The sequence below is a fragment of the Cebus imitator genome, unplaced genomic scaffold, assembly GCF_001604975.1.
Source record: "Cebus imitator isolate Cc_AM_T3 unplaced genomic scaffold, Cebus_imitator-1.0 Scaffold106, whole genome shotgun sequence".
Classification (NCBI taxonomy): Eukaryota; Metazoa; Chordata; class Mammalia; order Primates; family Cebidae; genus Cebus; species Cebus imitator.
In genome coordinates this window covers 1,010,041-1,016,905 of record NW_016107421.1, presented here as the reverse complement: position 1 = coordinate 1,016,905, position 6,865 = coordinate 1,010,041, and the positions used below count along the sequence as shown (strand labels likewise).

At 38.9% G+C, this 6,865-nt stretch overlaps 1 protein-coding gene across 1 annotated transcript in view; it reads right to left on the bottom strand.

Moving 5' to 3' along the window:
* The window catches only part of TRPM8 (transient receptor potential cation channel subfamily M member 8), a 100,631-nt gene extending 94,547 nt beyond the window's left edge, over positions 1–6,084 (bottom strand). The window contains exon 1 of the mRNA XM_017537713.2: positions 6,041–6,084. The gene's annotated coding sequence lies outside the window, so the exon portion shown is untranslated. The remainder of the gene's footprint in view (positions 1–6,040) is intronic.
* Positions 6,085–6,865: the final 781 nt, after the last annotated feature.

Sequence of the window (6,865 nt, the reverse complement as noted above, 5' to 3'; positions counted from 1 at the left end):
AAAAAAAAAAAAAAAAGAATAAACATAAAAACATACAAGCAATATAGCAGAAAACAATTACTAAAGGAGAAAAACCAGGCTGGTATAAAACTTCTTCAACACTATAAACTATAAGAAAATGGAACAGTATTTATATTTTTTAGGAGGGAAAATGGATCTAGAAATTGTATCCTGAGCCAATTCAGCTGTGAGTGCAGCAGAAAGACACGCTCAGGAACGGGGAATAAGGAAGGAAAACACTCACATAACTTTAGGTAGTTCAGGAAACGGAGATAGGGAGGCTGGAGGGAAAAAGTCAGAGCTAAATAAAAGTAGAGATGACATGGTAGAGGTTTTTTTCAGTTTAAATTTTTATACTTTATCTCAGTGCACAAAGAATTGAAGAAATTTACTTAAATATTACATGAAACAAAGAAACCAAAGAGAAAGAAGTGAGCTGAGGATAAAATAAGAGAAAGAGACTGGTTAGGTCAGGGGCTTATCCAGCCTCAGGGGAAGCCTGTTCCAAGGTCCTCAAGATGCAATAGAAATCATGCTCTAAACTTACTAATGGCTGAAGCAAAAGAACTGTAAAGAGAAAATAAAATGTTAGGACCTTTCAGGTTTATTATGCCAAGGTGAAAAGTGAAGCTCTGAAAACAGACTCACATAACACGGCTATTTTTGCACAACCCTTGCTGACTGACCTTCTCAAGGGTTGTGAGAAACCAGGCGGAGATGTTATACCTCAACTGCACTCCCTGTCCTTCATTCTAACCTAGACTTACTGATGTTGGAGACAGAGACCCTCGTGACAGTAACCTCTTTACCATAGAATGCTAAGCAGCCGCCTTAGAATAGTAGTCAGCCAAATCTTACATCTGTGCAGCAGTCTTTGTACAGAAAATGTGTTTCTGGCCGGGCATGGTGGCTCACACCTGTAATCCCACCACTTTGGAAGGCCAAGGCAGGCGGATCACTTGAGGTCAGGAGTTCGAGACCAGCCTGGCCAACATGGCGAAACTCCATCTCTACTAAAAATACAAAAANCCTAGGGTTATCATAACAAATTCCCACACACTAGATGAGTTTTTAAAACCAGATTTTGGACTGCGCACAGTGGCTTATGCCTGTAATCCCAGCACTTTGGGAGGCCAAGGCAGGCGGATCACCTGAGGTGGGGAGTTCAAGACCAGCCTGACCAACATGGAGAAACCCAGGCTCTACTGAAAAAAAACAAATATAAAAAGCCAGGTGTGGTGGCAGGCACCTGTAATCCCAGCTACTCCAGAGGCTGAGGCAGGAGAATGGCTTAAACCCAGGAGGCAGAAGTTGAGGTGAGCTGAATTTGCATTATTGAACTCCAGCCTGGGTAACAAGAGCGAAACTCCGTCTCAAAAAAACAAACAAACAAACAAAAAAAAAAAAAAAAAAAAAAGCCAGGTGTGGTGGCAGGCACCTGTAATCACAGCTACTCAGGAAGCTGAGGCACAGAATCTCTTGAACCTGGGAGGTGGAGGTTGCAATGAGCCAAGATCATGCCACTGTGCTCCAGCCTGGGTGACAGAGTGAGACTGCATCTCAAAATAAATAAATAAATAAATGTGTTTCTGTTCAGCACCACTGGTTTTGCCTGTATAAATGATCCTCCCTTTTCCCATCCTAGGAGCAGCGATCACAATCCTTTGCTGTCATTCTGCTGTCTGGACGGCTGCCCTCATCTTTGCAGTTGAATATGCTCTTTCAATTGAGTACTGAGACTTTTGATTATTTTAGGTTGACAGAATGAACATAGTCAGCTACAAGCTTCATGGCATTCATAAAGTAACTTCAAAACACATTATCTGATACAGAGGCCAGGGTGAAAAGGGCTCCTGCATTTGGGGACAGGTAGAATGGGGAGGATGGGGTGATTATAAAGGGGCAGAATGAAGGGGTTTTTCTAGTGATATAACAGTTGCAAAATTTGGTTTTGGTGATAGTTATACAAATCTACTCATGTAGTAAAATTGCATTAAACTATACACATACGGATGAATGCATGTCAACATGGTGAAATCTGGGACCAGGTGCTGTGGCTTATGCCTGTAATCTCAACAGTTTGGGAGGCCAAGGCAGGCAGATGACCTGAGGTCTGAAGTTTGAGACCAGCCTGGCCAACATGGTGAAACCCCTTCTCTACAAAAAAACAAAAATACCAAAAATAATTAGCCAGACGTGATGGCAACAGCCTGTAACCCCAGCTACTTGGGAGGCTGAGACAGGAGAATTGATTGAGCACAGGAGGTGGAGGTTGCAGTGAGCCAAGATCACCCCATTACACTCCAGACTGGACAACAAGAGCAAGACTCTGTCTCAAAAGAAAAAAAAGGTGAAATCTGAATAAAGCTTTTGCATTGTGCCAATGCCAATTCCCTGGTATTAAGCTCATATGATAGTTATGTGTGATGTCACCATTGAGGGGAACTGGGTGAAGAGTACACAGACCCTCTCCACACTACATTTCCTCTTCAACTTCCTGTGAAGCTATAATTATCTCAAAATAATAAGTTAAAAGAAAAATGCCTATGCCAAAATCACACCGGGCCACATAGTGGAAAACACCCCTGCACAGTCATGCAATACTTACAGCACTAAACTTTGTGTGGCTATTTCTTAAAATGTCCTGAATGCAAGTGGAAGCTATGCCATTAGAGTAAAATTCAGGCTGAGCGTGGTGACTCACACCTGTAATCTCAGCACTTTGGGAGGCTGAGGTGAGCAGATCATGAGGTCAGAAGTTCAAGACCAGCCTGGCTAATATGATGAAACCCCATCTCTACTAAAAATACAAAAAATAGCTGGGCATGGTGGTGCATGCCTGTAATCCCAGCTACTCAAGAAACTGAGGCAGGAGAATTGCTTGAACCAGGACCCGGGAGGTGGAAGTTGCAGTAAGCCAAAATCACACCCTTGCACTCCAGCCTGGGCTACAGAGCAAGACTCCATCTCAAAAAAAAAAAAAAGTAAAATCCAGTGGAATTACCTCCATGGCAGGCCCAAATGATGGAACCTCCATAGAGAGATATCCAAGGGTTCGTCAAGTTCTAGGATTTACTTTTTAAACTACGTAAAACTTTGCTTTCGTGTTTTTAATCAATAATCTCAATCATTCCATGTATGGTTTTTACTCTTGAAAATATCAAATGGGCATGATGAACTTAATGGAATCTTAATGCCCACCCTAGAGATAACCTCAGTAAAAATTAAAATCAAAGTGGATTCTTGAAACACCGTTCACGTTTTTCAAAACTTCACAATAAACCTATGTACCTATCAGGAGAGAAAGCAGTTCCAAACTAAGGATCAACAGTTTCTACAGTTTCCCACACAGAAACTATCAGCCACCCTGCAAGCTGACTCACGGGACTCATTAAAACCCAGAGTGCTGGGCCTCACCTCAAGAGCATGATATGTCTGGGGTGAGCCCCAGATTCTACATCTCTAGCAGTTCCCGGGTGCTGATGAGGTGGCCTCCAGACCACATTTAGAGGACCACTGGGCTACACATCACACCAAGGATCCTGTCATTCTTAGACTGCAATAAAATGTTTCCAGAGCATGTAATCAGATCTTTTCAAAAACACATGCATGTAATTGATGGGATTTTCAAGAGGCAGTGTCATGTCAATTTTGGCTTTGTGTTCTTCTGTAGACACAACCTGAATGTATGAACATTACAATTTGTCCTGCTTGTGCATGAAACATACACCTTCATCTGACCAGGAACACCATCCAAATGTCAGTAATAAATAACTGCTATGCTTGTGTCATGTCTATTATGCGCCAGGCACTGTACTTATAATAAAACAATAATCCCCATAATTTGTGGGAAGATGGATCCATGTAAAGAGTATTCATGTGAATAGTATTCACATGGATCCATCTTCCCATGAATTATATGGATTATTATTTTCTTCTTTAGATAGATGAGCAAACCAAGACACAGAGAGGTTAGGTAACTTTCCCAAAGTCACGCAGTTGGTAAGTAGAGGATGCAAAATTCAAAATCAAGCAGGCTTGCCTGACAGCCCAATCTTAAGCTTTAAGCTAATTTGTGTCACATTAATTCAGCTTTGGGAAGAAATAGATTGTCATTTTAACAACATTAGTACACTGCCAAAATTTAAACAAAGGATTACAAACCTCATTTTGTTTGTTGAGGGGAGAAGTTGGTCATAGTACTATTTTTGTTATCAGTGGTTATGAATAATTTTACATAGTCTAGAAGTCACCCATGAACAACAGAATATTCATGCATTTTTTGAACCCAATGCAAAAAAAAATTAGTCTGCTATGTTATTGTCCTAATTTTAAAAAAAGGCATCTGTTATGTTTTATAAGTTACTTTTTAGCCTACTTATCACCATGGTCAAATCAGTCTTAAAATGTCATTTTCAAGCAGGGCTGTCTAGTTCTCAATCTCTTTATGATTAAAAAAAAAATGGGGGGGGCACAAGATGTTCTCCTTTGCACACTGAATTAGAGAGGAAAAACTTGTTCATGCTCTAAAGAAAAAAGCTCCAAAGGGCCCCACACCAAACCCCAGCCATCTCCACTCTTTGATCCATCAATTATTCATGGAAATAGTGAGTATGACACTTGCAGAGGCTTCAAATGTAAATGGCACAATCCAGAGAGATCTCCTCCACTCTTATTTTGGCAGGGGCATGGCAGTGATGCACGCAAGGGTTATAACAACCTGCAAGGGTCACTAGACACCTGTGCCTCCATGTCTCAGTCACCACCAGGAGACAGCTGAAACTTATTTTGTTATAGGCATTATCCCGTTTTTCTAATTGCCTCTATCAGCCAAATTTTTTAAGTTTGAATAGATGGATGAAAACTAGGAAAATAGCAAAAGCCAGTGGAGGCTCCCAAAGTCATTGACCCCAAGTTATCCTGCTCCAAAAGGTAGAAGTAAGAAACAAGAGGTAGATACAGGCAGCAGGTGGTGCTCCAAGATGCTATTTGCTGAGAGCCTCTTAGAATAAGAGGAAAGGCCGGGGTCCCTATGGAGCCTGGACCCCTACTGTCTTCACAGGTGCCAAGAATGATATCAGTTTTTATGCAAAACAAAGATAATAATAATATTCTTATTATTATAAATTATAATAATTTATAATATAATTATATTTCTATAATAATTATATTATTTACATATAATTATAGACATAATAATAATAAACAGCTTTGTTCCAAATTATAAAGAAATATGCATCCAAAATCACAACCTTGGAAGTAAGTCCTTTGCACTATCAAGATTTTGACAAGCTAAAACTTCTATCATGATAATTATCTTTGTATTAGCACACATAGAATAAATTTAAGGATCATTTCCTTACTTTCAACTCAAGAATCTTAACACTGAAAAAGTCAGCATTGACAATAATGGATTCAAAATTAAATGGAAATAAAACCTTTAATTATTCATCCAGCCCTTCAGCGTTTCTCTCCTGCCTCTAAATAATACAAATGATGAGCATGTTTCAACAGGCTGGAAGAACAGAAGGAAACACAGTATGTAAAAACAAGCCAAATATACCCTCTCCTTTCACTATCAAAGGATATTTACTATTTGAATGCATTCTTTCTTGATGTTAGTTTACATTTCACCATAGTCTTGATTCAAGAAAAACTTGTTTTACTATGTTCCCAATAGGACGGCTTCAGATAGTCAGTTGTAGAGGGCAGATGCCAGTGAATTTTTCACTAAAGCTCATTTAGGGAGTTTCTAACTTTATCAGAAAAAGAAAACTTTAATTATATTTAAAGTCATTCAAAAATCTAGCAAAGATTTCATTTCTAAATAAATCTGAGTGAGGATTAGATATATTTGTGAAATAGCGTTTTGCTTATGCCCATATCTCTTTGAAAAATTTAAATTTTGTCTTCCTTTGGTTTCAAATCTTCATAGAAAACGAAACGTTGCCCCTCCCAGAGACACAAATGCATATTATTCTACAAGGTACAGCAATGGCAATATTTAAGGAGAAGCAAAAAGCAAAAGTTGATGACATACCGCAAGTGATGGTTTTTATCTAGCAGGATTTTCTCTCACCCAAGGATTCTGCTGATCTCTTCACACAGGAGGAGGAAAGCTTTTATAACTGGAATCTTCTTAGCCCCGCCTTCTTCTCTGAGGTTCTTTTAAGCAGAGGAACAAAAACCTTAAGCCACTGAGGTTGCAAGAAGACTCCTAAAGCCTCTGCGCACAGTGGCAATTTAGCAATGAAATACGAGTGGGAATGGATAATTAGCCAACATGATATTTTAAATGCTAATTAAGAAATGATACCAAATTCCCACTCTTAGCTTGACAATAATACCATACTGTGAAATCATACTGAGATTTAATTTCTGCAATTAGTGGCACATTTCAAAAACCACAAATAAAATGGGAAATGCTTATGATAGAAAGTGATGGCGAGATTAATTGATAAATTAAAAGCTCTTAGTTAAGATTAGGAAAAAATTCTTAAATAGAGGAAATTTGACCAACATGGCTTTTTCTTAGATTTTGTGAACTTTCCTCACATCAACTTAAATGCAGCATTGAGACAGGCAAGAGGGCATCATGGAGGTGAGCAAATCTAGCTTTATTAATTTACAACTACTTCCTGTCTCCTTTCAACTATACTTTGTAAGAACTCCCCTAGAAGAAATAAGTAATAATTGCCAGTGGGCAACTTTCAGTCATTTTACTTAAATCATGTGCCACAAACATAATCGTTACGTCATACTAATATTCCTTTGTGTTGGCCATTATTTCTATTATATTATTTACATATGAAGCATATGTCATAGAGAAATAGAAATAGGTTAGTGTATTTTAGGAACGGATTAC